Source organism: Macaca nemestrina, chromosome 1 (genome assembly GCF_043159975.1).
Source record: "Macaca nemestrina isolate mMacNem1 chromosome 1, mMacNem.hap1, whole genome shotgun sequence".
Classification (NCBI taxonomy): Eukaryota; Metazoa; Chordata; class Mammalia; order Primates; family Cercopithecidae; genus Macaca; species Macaca nemestrina.
In genome coordinates, this window is record NC_092125.1 from 62120227 (window position 1) to 62134909 (window position 14683).

Here is a 14683-nt window from a genome sequence, read left to right on the forward strand (position 1 = left end):
GTAAGCCAAGATCATGTCGTTGCACTCCAGCCTGGGCAACAAGAGCAAAACTCTGTCTCAAAAAATAAAAAAATTAAAAAACTTTACGAAGCTAATTAAGATAATGTGTTCTGTGGTGGAAGGGCAAAAGAGAAATACATATTTCTCAATGAAAGAAATTATATACATAACATATAAAAAATATAAACTATATAAAATATGGAATATATACAATTATTGTTATATATTAATATATAATATATAATAGTACATATATAAAAATACAATAATGTATAATAGTATATGTTATATATTAATAATGTATAACAGTATATATTATACATATAGTTAAAAGAAAAACTTCAGCCAATTTAAATTTAAAAGAGTTTAATTTAGCAACGAACAGTTCGTGAATCTGGCAGCCCTCAGAATCACAGCAGATTCAGAGAAACCTAGGGATGCCTCGTCCGGGGAAATTACTTACAGAAACCGGAAGTGAGGTACAGAAACAGCTGGGTCGAGATGGATGAGAACCTCATGCACATCAGCTATGAGGCTGGAATCCTGGAGAACTCCAAGAACCAAGCGCCTCGAGTCTCTACACAAAGACCCAGGACCCTGCCAAAGCCCCCAACACCCCTGACATTCTCGAGATCGAGTTCAAAAAAGGGGTCCCCGTGAAGGTGACCAACATCAAGGATGGCACCACCCACTAGACCTCCTTGGAGCTCTTCATGTACCTGAATGAAGTTGCAGGCACGCACGGCATGGGCCGTATTGCCATCGTGGAGAACTGCTTCATTGGAATGAAGTCCCGAGGTATCTACGAGACTGCAGCAGGCACCATTCCTTTCCACGCTCAATTAGACATCGAGGCCTTCACCATGGACCAGGAAGTGCGCGAAATCAAACAAGGCCTGGGCTTAAAATTTGCTGAGCTGATGTACACTGGTTTCTGGCACAGCCCTGGGTGTGAACTTGTCCGCCACTGCATCGCCAAGTCCCAGAAGCGAGTGGAAGGGAAAGTGCAGGTGTCCGTCCTCAAGGGCCAGGTGTACACCCTCGGCTGGGAGTCCCCACTGTCTCTCTACAATGAGGAGCTGGTGAGCATGAACGTGCAGGGTGATTATGAGCCAATTGATGCCACCGGGTTCATCAACATCAATTCCCTCAGGCTGAAGGAATATCATCGTCTCCAGAGCAAGGTCACTGCCAAATAGACCCCTGTACAGTGAGGAGCAGGGGTCTCCTCAATTTGCAGATCCCCCAAGTACAGGCGCTAATTGTTGTGATAATTTGTAATTTTGGCTTGTTCTCCTTGGCTGGCAGTGTGGTGGGGCTGCCAGGCGCCAGCTTTGTTCCCTGGTCCCCTGAAGCCTGCAAACGTCATCATTGAAGGGAAGGGTGGGGGGCAGCTGTGGTGGGGAGCTATAAAATGACAATTAAAAGATTAAAAAAATAACAAAAAACAAAACTTAAGGCCTTAGTGCCACTCTCAGTTACCATCATTTTGAGTTTCCAGTCTCAGCATGTCATTCATAGGTTATATTGTCCTCATGGTTGCACATTTCTTTCAGCTCTCGTCATTCTAGTTGAAGACAGACCATTTGACATTCTGCATGTAAACATTTAAAAATCTTTGAAAGAACACAGTGCACCAAGGAAACTATTATTTTGACTATTGGAGGATAATACCAAGAGTTTGAAGTATGCTCCTTCCCCAAGGTCCCCATAAACCAAACCTCCTAAAATCAAATAGATCAAAGAATGAGCTAGATGAAGAGTCTACTCGCTTAACTAAGTGGTCTTTTCATGAATCCTCTAAAACTGAATTTTTATAATCTACATTTAATGTATCTCTCCATAGGCCACAAGTGCCAGCAGCTGCACAGCTACTTTTCTGTTTAGCCAGTTCTCTAATTTAACATAACTTTCACATGAGAATTTAAAGTCTGTTGTGTAACTATAGCCTTTACAATAGAATCTGCTATAGAGCCTATCATGAGGGATACATTTCTAACCACTGCCTCTTTTATTCCAAACCATGGAAAAAGGGCCTAACAATTGATGCACTTCTAGAAGAGTGAAGGCCTCCTGGCAATTTATCTTTAACCCATGATGTGGGATAAGAGGAGTGAATCAATGTTCTGTTTCTGACTGACCATGAGGCAAGGAATGTACCATTAAAGTTTCTCACCAGTATTGGGCCTTCATCTTTTATCTTTCAAAGTATAAGGTTATCCACATATACGGCTGACTGCAAAATCCTTCACAAATGAAAGTATACACCATAAGTGCAAGTGCAAGCAACAGACCCCTTTTTCATTTCTGTTGTTAGTAGAGGCATAAACAAGGAAAAATATTCAAAGATAAGAGTCTCGGCCGGGCGCGGTGGCTCACGCCTGTAATCCCAGCACTTTGGGAGGCCGAGGCGGGCGGATCACAAGGTCAGGAGATCGAGACCACGGTGAAACCCCGTCTCTACTAAAAATACAAAAAAAATTAGCTGGGTGCGGTTGTGGGCGCCTGTAGTCCCAGCTACTCGGGAGGCTGAGGCAGGAGAATGGCGTGAACCCGGGAGGCTGAGCTTGCAGTGAGCCGAGATCGCACCACTGCACTCCAGCCTGGGCTGGGCGACAGAGCAAGACTCCGTCTCAAAAAAAAAAAAAAAAAAAAAAAAAAGAGTCTCATGACAGTAGAAGTCTTGATCTATGATCTTAGGAAGAGCTGTTCACATCAAAGATGCCATTTTCTTCTGGGGAGACACCTCCTTGGTTAGCTTTACCTTAAGGATTCCAATGAGTGTACAGTTCCAAGAGTGTGGAGGGATCCTTCTCCACACTCTTGTGATATTATGTTGTGATATTATGAACCCAAGGTTCAGGACCCCCAAATTTCATTGCAATGTGGATGGCAAGGGCAGTCTTTCTCTAATGCTCTCAGAAGATCCAATCTTCGGGTTCTACATTGTGAAGTGGCTGACTGTCTCAGTGAACCATAAAAAGCTTTTTTACCTGGTGAAAATACACTGTAGCATAACTGTAGCATAATAATCTACTGTTATAACATCAGCCCTCTTGCATGGGAGAGCTTTCATACAACTAGAAGACATGCATTAAAAATGATAATTGAATGAAATCCCATTATAAAATGTATAAATGGCCCATCCAGTAACCAAATATACCTGAACCTTGATTGTTCTCCCAGGAATTTGGGTTTGACAAACCAAACATTAGTTATAAATGATTTTAGCAATTTATAAATTACCACACCAATATATTTAATTTGGATTATTTTGTCTTTTCCACGATGAGTCATGGAATGCAGAATACCAGTTATTTCTCCAAATTACATGTGAAGCACTAACTGATGGGTTATCATAGGTAATTTGACTTAGACCATGGATTTTGTTCAAATTGTACATCTAAACAATTTCATTATCAGCTGATTTAACATTAAAATTTGGCAAGGTATTTTCTAGTTATTCAGTCAATTTTTGTTCTACTTGGGTTAGCAGTTTTATAAACCAGTCAGTCTTTTCATTAAAGTTCCAGGAATTCTTACCCAGTTCAAATTATATAATTCTAAAATTACTAGAAACCTGTATTCAAGAGTGCTTTTTCGGGTCCTTTCCATCCCTTCATGAATCTCCTAAAACACACCATATTCTAGAATTTTGCATGCTTATGAAGTTTTCAGAAACTACATCAGCATTAAGCAATGAACTGTGAAAATAACTTTAAGTAGTTATAGGTAAAGGCACAAAGGACAATGAAATTTGGTTATTTCTGTGGTTTACAATTACTTAACATCATAACCATAATTATGATTGATAGCATATACTCAGACATATTAGAATTTTATAAATCCCATTCAATTTTGGAACATATATTAATGTCATTCACTAAAATATAACCTGAAGAAGATTAAACATTATTTTTATTTTGATAGTGCTTCCTATGTAACTTAAAATGTCAAATAGTCCTGTTTACCTCTCTTTTGGATGTTTCAGGGGCCTTCTGTTGCATCCCAAAGTTAGAGGTCAGAAAAGGCAATTTTGATGTTGAAATTTAATTTTGGGAAACCTATCAATTATGCTAAAGGTTTAAAACACCTTATGCTTAACCAGTTTGACTATGAGGTGAGATTCTTATAAATCTTTTGTAGCCCTTTACAATTTTTGTGAAAGACGAGATCAATGCTTTAAGAAAAGCCTGTTGTGCTTTTATTTTTATGTCGATTTACAGAAAAACTGAATTATACCCCTTTAAACTTAGTCAACATTTTTACACACAGAATTTTTTTTACAAGATTAATTTTTACAAACCTTCCACAACTTACTCAAACCTTTAGCTTTATCTTATCTAGTTAAAAAATCCTTTAACCCCCTAAACTAGACAAAAATTTACATTCCAGGACCGGACGGGGTGGCTCACTCCTGTAATCCTAGCACTTTGGGAGTCTGAGGCAGCCAGATTGCCTGAACTCAGGACTTTGAGATCAGCCTGGCCAACATGGCAAAACACTGTCTTTACCAAAAATACAAAAATTAGCTAAGTGTGGTGGCATGTGCCTATAGTCCCAGCTACTCAGGAGGCCGAGGCAGGAGAATTGCTTGAACCCAGGAGACAGACGTTGCAGGAGCTGAGATCATGCTACTGCACTCCAGCCTGGATGACAGAGCAAGACTCTGTCAAAACAAACAAACAAACAAACAAACAAACACCATTTACATTACCATGCCTTCTCATAATCTTTTACCAAAAACACATTTCACTCTCTTCACACACCTTACACATAAATCTATTTTTTTAAGTAGTTTCAATTACATGCTATAATGGTAACTCTTAGCAAGTTTTACTTTTGGTGTATAAATTTCCTTTCACAACTTACACAGACCATCTACAACATGCTTGGACTTTCTGACTTGTCTTAATAATCTTTTTTTTTTTTTTTTTTTTTTTTTTTTTTTTTTAAAGACAGCGTCTTGTTCTGTCGCCCAGGCTGGAGTGCAATGGATCTTGGCTCACTGCAAGCTCCACCTTCCAGGTTCACACCATTCTCCCACCTCAGCCTCCCAAGTAGCTGGGACTACAGGCACCCACCACCATGCCCAGCTAATTTTGTATATGTATTTTTAGTAGAGATGAGGTTTCACCATGTTAGCCAGGATGGTCTCAATCTCCTGACCTCGTGATCCACCCACCTCAGGCTACCAAAGTGCTGGAATTACAGACGTGAGCCACCATACCTGGCCAACATCCTTCTTTTTAAACAACATGTTATTTTACTTTAGAACAAGAATTTACCATACAATATTCTTTTTTTTTTTTTTTTTTTTTTTTTTTTTTGAGGTGGAGTTTCACTCTTGTTGCCCAAGCTGGAGTGCAATGGCATGATTTCAGCTCACTGCAACCTCTGCCTCCCGGGTTCAAGTGATTCTCCTGCCTCAGCCTCCTGAGTAGCTGGAATTACAGGTGTGTGCCACCAAGTTTGGCCAAGTTTTTGTATTTTTAGTAGAAATGGGGTTTCACCATGTTAGCTAGGCTGGTCTCGAACTCCTGACCTCAGGTGATCCACCTGCCTCAGTCTCCCAAAGTGCTGGGATTACAGGTGCGAGCCACTGCACCCAGCCACAAGATTTTTTCTTTTTCTTTTCTTTTCTTTTCTTTCTTTCTTTTTTTTTTTTTTTTTGAGACAGAGTCTCACTCTGTTGCCAGGCTGGAGTGCAGTGGCATGGTCTTGGCTCACTGCAACCTTCATCTCCTGGGTTCAAGCAATTCTCCTGCCTCAGCCTCCCAAATAGCTGGGATTACAGGCATGTGCCACAATGCCTGGCTAATTTTTATATTTTTAGTAGAGATGGGGTTTCACCATGTTGGCCAGGCTGGTCTTGAACTCCTGACCTCGTGATCTGCCCACCTCGGCCTCCCAAAGTGCTGGGATTACAGGCGTGAGCCACCATGCCCAGCCACAAGATTCTTTCCTATATAAAATATGTTTCCTTTATAACTTTCTTTGCATAGCTAGGGGGCATAGCTAATTCCACATGCCCTAGGCCTTATCTAGAATCTAATGTCTCCAAGCTAGGCAAATTGAACAATTTTGAAAAGTCAAAGCAGTTTATGACCTTACAACATTTAGCAAACCTAATATCTAACCTCCCTAATTTAGACCAAATGTCTTTATTTTGCCAATAATCTTTAAAACTTTTTTATTTCCCTAAGATTACTAAAGTGACATGAACTAAGAGGCATTACCGTTTCTATTTTTCTTTCAAAATATTTGACTTAAGTGCTTATTTTTCTTAAAGCCAATTAATTAGAGCTTTTATATAAACATACACATGCAACACATACATAACCAGACAGACAGACAGAAGAAGATCGAGTAGTTGCAGTAGTTGTAAGATTTTTCATTTACCAGTTTCTAAGTTTCTTTCTTTCTCTTTTTTTTTGGATGAATTCTTGCTCTGTCACCCAGGTTGGAGTACAGTGGCACAATCTCAGCTCACTGCAACCTCTGCCTGCTGGGTTCAAGTGATTCTCCTGCCTCAGCCTCCTGAGTAGCTGGGATTACAGGTGCATGCACAACACCCAGCTAATTTTTGTATATTTAGTAGAGATGAGGTTTCACCATGTTGGTCAGGCTGATCTCGAACTCCTGACCTCAGGTGATCCATCCACCTTGGCCTCCCAAAATGCTGGGATTACAGGCATGATCCACCACACCCAGCACCAGTTTCTCGGTTTCTTAATTGGATTACTGGCTTTACAATGGAGTACTTGGAAGAACAGGGCCAGGAAAGCATACAGTTTCTAGGGTCTAATATAAAAAGCAGGCACAGCTAGAAAGCAAAACATCTCCAAAAATTAAGTCCCATTTTTATACCAGATCCTGGATCCCCCCCCAAAAAAAGGGAGTCAGCCCATCCCCATGGGAGTCTTATCTCTCAGTGGGGGGTGGAGACATCTCCATACTTGTATGTGGCCAAGAGCATGCTTCTCTTGTCCAAGTGCAGAGCTGAGTATTTCCCCATAACTGTCACTAGACATCCCTAAAAGTATATTTCCTACTTAGTTATTACACACCAGAGCTCTCTCATAATGTGAAGTAATTTCTGATACTCCCAAAGTAAAAAATGTCAAATAATGCAATGCAAAACAGAACACAGCCTTAGATTTTGAAAGGAATCTATCCACTTCCAATTCCTAGGATTTCATGAGGAAAACAGAGGTTTTTCCCAAAACAGAATCTCTTTTATCTGTTGTTTTTCCCAAGGAGTCCCAGGTTGTTAGAGCTTGAATATCCACTTTTAATTAAGCTGACTTTAAAAGTCCTTTTAAATTTCTTTTTACCTGACTTTAGCCAGACCAAATGGCTGATATTTCTGGCTTTTAAACTTTACCGAAAGTAACCTCACAGGTGCTATGAGAAAGGAAAATTCAAGACAGTTTGTGGAGGGGAAGAGAATTAAAAAATGGCAAATATTACCCAAATACCAACCAGAAAGTACTCACTTCCTAAGCTGGGAATTGAACCTGGGCATTTTAAAATGGCAGAGACCCAAAGAAAGTCCTGCCACGTAGTTACCAGGTCAAGCACCAAGGACATACAAGACCAGATGGAGACTTCATCCAGTTTTTTTTTTCAAGGACCTGCAGCAAAGTTTATTACTGACCAGTTTTGCTGAGCCCTCCTGAACAACAGGCTTATGGGGTCCTAAGCCCGCATTCTATCCTAAGGTACCCCTCATTATGACAACAATACAGAAAGACACAAAAAGCACAATACAGCTTACGATGAGCCTCATGAATCATTTTTTCCATTAATCAAAACTTTACAGAGGAGATAAACAATGATTTTTACCATTCATTCAGCCAGTCTGCACAGAGAGAGAGAGGAAGAGAGAGGCCAGAAGTCTGACTAGTAAGAAATTCTTACGCTTTGGCCTGCATGCCAGGCTTCCGGGTTCCCTTTCCCTGAGTGGTCCTAGTGACCAAGATCTCCACACTATAGCCCTGGGGGCCAAGCCACATCATAAAGGAAAATCATATTTTTCTGTTTCATGGAACCACGGGCAACAGCCTCTGAATTTTGCAAGATGCCACTCAACTGGCTGCACGGGGCACCAAATATCAAACTGGCAATGTTCAAACTTGACCCTGATTGGGCCCTGTCATCTTTAACCCATTTTTAACCAAGAAGAACTTCACTGAGGGGAGGGTCTCTAACCCAATCCCATCCGTTACTCAGGTAAATGTGGCCCATTATTTATCCAAAGTCAGCCAGTTGGTGCTGCAGCAGTCTATTTCCTTTGGATCAGGATAGTAACTAAGCTAAAAGTTTATAAGATTTAATATTTGAGTCTTCATTTTAAAACGCACTTCAATGCATTTTCATTCAGAACATTCCACTGTAAGTCATCTTTAGTAAGATTTTGCCGTTTCTGTAAGACTTTGCTGCTTTCTGTGTCTGATGTATAAGCCAGAAGGAACTCAGTTTTCCAGAAATTAAGGATCCCATTTTTACCTAAAATATTGGCTTTACTCTCCAGTTCCCTTGTTTAACTTAGCCAATGATTTTTTTCCTACTGCAAGAAAAATGAAACAAAGAGATAGAACACAAAAATCTCCACAAATTTTTAAAAACCAAATTTTACACCCCCTGCAATGTTACCATTTATTACCAGTTTCTTTCTGACCCAGTCAGATGTAAAAGGCCTCTAATGGATCCAAGCCAGTTAATTATCAGATCAAATCCGTTCCTGGACCCAGTCCAGTTTCTGTTGTGACTTCCAAACCCAGTTTGGATCAGAAATTTGCCCAAAGAAACTCAGAGAGCTCAAAACACAAATGTGTGGAACTCCAAGATCGAGATAACTTACCTATGATCCCTAGCTGCTCCAAGAGATCAATGTATACAAGTGGGTCCTGCAGGTACCTTGTTTGTTGACTCAGGACTCCTGGGGGTGGTGAGAAGCTCCACTTCAGACCCCACTTCTGACATCATCTGTTAAAAGAAAAGCTTCTGCTGAATTAAATTTAAAGGAGTTTAATTGAGCAATGAATTATTTGCAAATTGGGCAGCCCCCAGAATCACAGCAGATTCAGAGACTCCTGGGTTGCCTTGTGGTCAGAATAAATGTATAGACAAAAAAGGAAAGTGATGTACAGAAATTGAGAGAGAGGTACAGAAACAACTGGATTGGTTACAGGTCAGCTTTTGCCTTATTTGAACACAGTTTGAACAGTCAGCAGTCTACGAGTGGTTGAAGTATAGCTACTGGGATTTGCCAGTGCTCAGCTATTGTTACAGGTGCATACTTCTAAATTAGGGTTTCAATCTTGTCTACCTATTAAGTTAGGTTACAGTTCATCCACAAGTACTCAAATATAGAAGTTTGGAGTTCTTCTCAGGCCACATATAGTTTCCTTTAACAATATATACTATTATATAATATATAATATTATGTATAACAAATATATATAAATAAATATATTTTTATATCTAAATAAAAATATATATATAAATAAAATATATATGGGTTTATTTTGTTCTCTCTTTTTGTTCTCTCTATATATAGAAAGAAAACAAAACAATACAAAAGATAGTCTGGTATGGGCATGAGGACAGAAATATAAATCAATGAAATAGAATTGAGAGTCCCAAAATAAATCCATATATCAATCACCAATTGGTTTTTAATACGAGTTCCAAAACCATTCAATAGGAATGAAAGAATATTTTCTTCAATAAATGGTATGGGAAAAGTTGAATAGCCACATGCAAAAAATGAATTTGGACCCCAACCTCACACAATATACAAAAATTAAGTCAAAAAGGGGTCATAGACTTAAATTTAAGAACTAAAACTATAAAACTCTTAGAAGAAAACATATGTATAAATGTTCTTGACTCTGGATTAGACAATAGGTTTTTGGAGATGACACCAAAAGTACAAGAGACAAAGAAAGAATAGATAAATTGAAATTCATCATACTAGAAACTTTTCAACGGGGTGCGGTGGCTCACACCTGTAATCCCAACACTTTGGGAGGCTGAGGCAGGCAGATTACCTGATGTCAGGAGTTCAAGACCGGCCTGGTTAACATGGTGAAACCCTGTCTCTACTAAAAATACAAAAATTAGCCAGGCATGGTGACATGTGCGTGTAATCCCAGCTACTTGGGAGAGTGAGGCAGGAGAGTCACTTGAGCCCAGGAGGTGGAGCTTGTAGTGAGCTGAGATCATGCCACTGCACTCCAGGCTGGGCAACAGAGTGAGCCTCCAACTCAAAAAAAAAAAAAAAAGAGAAAGAAAGAAAGAAAGAAAAAGCTACTTTCATGGTTTGATGAATATCATCAAGAAAGTGAAAAAGCCCAGGGCTCATGCCTGTAATCCCAGCACTTTGGGAGGCTGTGGCTGGAGGACTACTTGATCCCAGGAGTTCAAGACTAGCCTGGGTAACACAGGGAGACCCTCATCTCTACAAAAAAAAAAAAAAAAAAAATAGCTAGGCATAGTGGCATGCATCTATGTTCCCAGCTACTTAGGAGGCTGAGGTGGGAGGATTGCTTGAGACCAGGAAGTTGAAGCTGCCATGAGCTGTGATAACACCACTGCACTTCAGCCTGAGTGACAGAGTGAGACCTATCTCAAGAAAGAAAGAGCGATGAATTATTAGAGAAAGAAAGAGAAAAAAAAATGACTCCTGGAATGTGAGAAAGTATTTTCAAGTCATATATCAGATAGAGGAGTTATATCCAGAATATTTGAAGAATGCTTGTAACTCTGTAATAAAAAGAAAAATAAGCTGGGTGTGGTGGCTTCGACCTGTAATCCCAGCACTTTGGGAAGCCAAGACAGGCAGATCACTTGAGCTCACGAGTTCAAGACCAGTCTGGACAACATGGTGACTTCCCATCTCTATGAAAAATACGAAACTTGGCCGGGCATGGCAGTGTGTGCCTGTGGTCTCAGCTACTTGGGTAGCTAAGGTGGGAGGATAGCTTGAGGTGGGAGGTAGAGATTGCAGTCACCAAGATGGCACCACTGCACTCCAGACTGGGCAACAGAGCCAGACATTATCTAAAAAAAAGAAAAAGAAAAAAAGACAAATAAGCCAATTTAAAAATAGTCAAAGGATTTGAACAGACATTTTTTCAAAGAAGATACACAAATGGTTGATGGGCTCACGACAAGGTGCCCAATGTCACTATATGTCAATACAGAAATATAAAGCAAAACCAGAAAGAAATACAATATCACTACACACCCACTAGAATAGCTATAATGAAAAAGAAGAATAATAACAAGTATTGGTGAGGCTGTGGGTAATTGGAGCTCTTTTAAATTGTTATTAGGAATGCAAAATGGCGTAGTTATTCTGGAAAACTGCTGGACAACCCCTCAAAAAGTTAACCTAGAGTTACCATATGACACAGCAATTCCACTCCTAGGTATATACTCAAGGTATGTACCAAGAGAATTGAAAACGTGTGTCACACAAACAATTACACTTGAATGTTCATAGCATCATTATTTATAATCAGCAAAAACTGCAAATAATCCAAATGTCTATCAACAGATAAATGTCATATTCATACAATAGAACATTATTTGGCCATAAAAAGAAAAGAAGTTCTGATACATACAATTACATAGATGAACCTTGAATACATTATGCTAGCTAACTGAAAGAAGCTAGACACAAAACATCACATATTATATGACCCTATGTATATGAAATGTCCAGAAGGGTCAATTCATAAAGAGAAAAGGTAGATTAGTGGTAGCCAGGCTGTTAGTTAGGGAAAATGGGGAGTAGTGACTGATGTGGCTTCTTTTTAAGTTGATTAAAATGTTCTGGATGACAGTGCAGTGGCCCATGTCTGTAATCCCAGTATCTCGGGAAACCAAGGGAGGAAGATCACTTGAGGCCAGGAGTTTGAGACCAGTCTGGTCAACACAGCAAGATCCTGTCTCCACAAATATATATATATATATCTATATATCAGATAGAGGAGTTATATCCAGAATATTTGAAAAACACTTGTAACTCTGTAATAAAAAGAAAAGTAAGCTGTAATAAAAATAAGCTGTAATAAAAAAGAAAAATATAATGTAGATATAGATTGATATATATGTTCATATATATGCTTATATTTATGTTCTGGAATTATCACAAATTTATGTGATGGATGTGGTGATAGATGTGAACTCTGTGAATATACTAAAAGTCACTAAATTGTACACTTCAAAGAGAGGTATGTGTGAATTTTATTTCAGTAACAATGTTACAAAAAAGGAAAAGTAAACTGGAGTATCTATGTTAATATCCAACAAAATGTATTTCAGATAAAACAATATGACAAGGGATAAAGAGGATCCTTTCATGATAAAGATGTCAATTTATCAAAAGGGCATAATAATCTTAAATGTTTATGTACCTGATAGCAGAGCATACATTAAGAAAATACTGAGGTAACTAAAATTAGACAAATCCACAATTATAGTTGAAGATTGCAATGCCTGTCTCTCAATGATGGATGTAACAAATAAACAGAAAATGGGGAAGGATATAAAAGATGTGGCATAAGCTATCAACCAATTTTACTTAATTGACATTTCTAGAACACTTTATAGAACCACAAAATTGTTTAGTAAAAAATTTGGCCTTTCCCAAAGAGAGGTCTGGCCTTTGCCCTCAGCTTCTGGCAGATAATCTCTGTCAGACTGTATAGAAATGTCTTTGTTTAAAGCAGGGGCTGGCCACATCATATGGGGTGGGGCTGGCCACAGCTAATAGTCTGAGAGTAGGGGCTTTGGGTTACCTGGTAGAAGCCAACCTGGAGACTGAATTCAACCATATGGGCAATCAATCATGCCTTTATGATGAGGCTCCAATAAAAACTCTGGACACTGAAGCTCAGGTAAGCTTTCCTGGATGGTAATACTTCTTGTATATTGTCACAAACCAATGATGAGTCCTGATTCCACAGAGAAAGGAAAACAGGAACTGCATGTTGGATACTTCTCCTAGACTCTGTTTAACGTGCTTGTATCGTGGCTGATTTTAATTGTACCTTTTCCCAATAATCACAGCTATAGCCATGAGTATATTTTCAGTGGGTTATATGAGTTCTAGCAAGTTATCAAAACTTAGAGTGGGCCGGGCGCGGTGGCTCACACCTGTAATCCCAGCACTTTGGGAGGCTGAGGTGGGCAGATCACAAGGTCAGGAGATTGAAACCATGGTGAAACCCTGTCTCTACTAAAAATACAAAAAATTAGCTGGGCATGGTGGCGGGCGCCTGTAGTCCCAGCTACTCAGGAGGCTGAGGCGGGAGAATGGCGTGAACCCGGCAGGCAGGAGAATGGCATGAACCTGGGAGGCGGAGCTTGCAGTGAGCCGAGATCGCGCCACTGCACTCCAGCCTGGGCGACAGAGTGAGACTCTGTCTCAAAAAAAAAAAAAAAACTTAGAGTGGTTTTGGGAACATCCTGAGTTTTTAGTTGGTGTCAGAGGTGAGGACAGTCTTGAAGACTATGACCTCTAACTTTATAGTTGACCCAAACCCTTGCAAGAATATTCTTTTTTATTTATTTACTTTGTAAAGGCAGGATCTCACTATGGTGCTGATGCTGGTCTTGAACGCCTGGTCTCAAGTGATGCCCCTTCCATAGCCTCCCAAAGTGCTGGGATTATGGTGTGAGCCACTGTGCCCAGCCTTATTTTTTATTTCATTTGTTTATTTTTGAAAATTCTTTGTTTGTTTGTTTGTTTGTTTTTGTTTTGAGACAGAGTCTCACTCTGTCACCCAGGCTGAAGTGCAATGGCACGATCTCGGCTCACTGCAACATTCACCTCCTAGGTTCGAGCAATTCTCCTGCCTCAGCCTCCTGAGTAGCTGGGATTACAGGTGTGCACCACCATGCCCAGCTAATTTTTGTATTTTTAGTAGAGATTGGGTTTCACCATGTTGGTCAGACTGGTCTTGAACTCCTGACCTCGTGATCCACCCATCTCAGCCTCCCAAAGTGCTGGGATTACAGGCATGAGCCACCACGCCTGGTCTGAAAATTCTTTTTTAGCACACATGGAACCATATACCACAGACCATATTCTGGGACATAAAACAAGTCTTAATACATTTAAAATAAATCAAATTATATTAAGTGTGTTATTTTACTTCAGTGGAATTAAATTAGAAATCAAGATCAGAGTAAGGCAAAGAATCCTCCCAAACTCATGCATGACAGTCATGAGGTTCGCCTTCCTCTGGAAGGGAAAGAAAGGTGGTGAGGTTTAGGGTATTGCAGTACTGGAAATATATGCATGTTAGAGTAGAAGGATTCCATAGGAGGTCGGTCTAGAAGCACAAAAATGTCGGGTGGCTTTTAGTTGAATATAAGGCTTGAACAGCATGAGGGACCATGAGGTTAAGTGGAAATCCTAAGACTAAATCATCAAAGGCTTCAGTTAACTTTGCAGCTGCTGTGACTACACACAAACAAGAAGGGTAGGCTTTTGCTACAGGGTCAAGTGAGAGGCCAAAATAAGCTACTGGACTATGATGTCCATTGAGCTTTTGATTTAGAAGCCCCCAAGATTTGTACTGATCTTTCATGTATACATAGAAAGGTTTATAGTAATTGGGAAATTCAAGGATAGGAATGTTTTGAAGGGAGTCCTTTAAGT

The 14683-nt window shown here is 39.7% G+C and overlaps 1 pseudogene; it reads left to right on the top strand.

The window, feature by feature from the left end:
• Nucleotides 1-501: 501 nt before the first annotated feature.
• LOC105484782 (argininosuccinate synthase pseudogene) lies at nt 502-1251 on the top strand (annotated as a pseudogene).
• Nucleotides 1252-14683: the final 13432 nt, after the last annotated feature.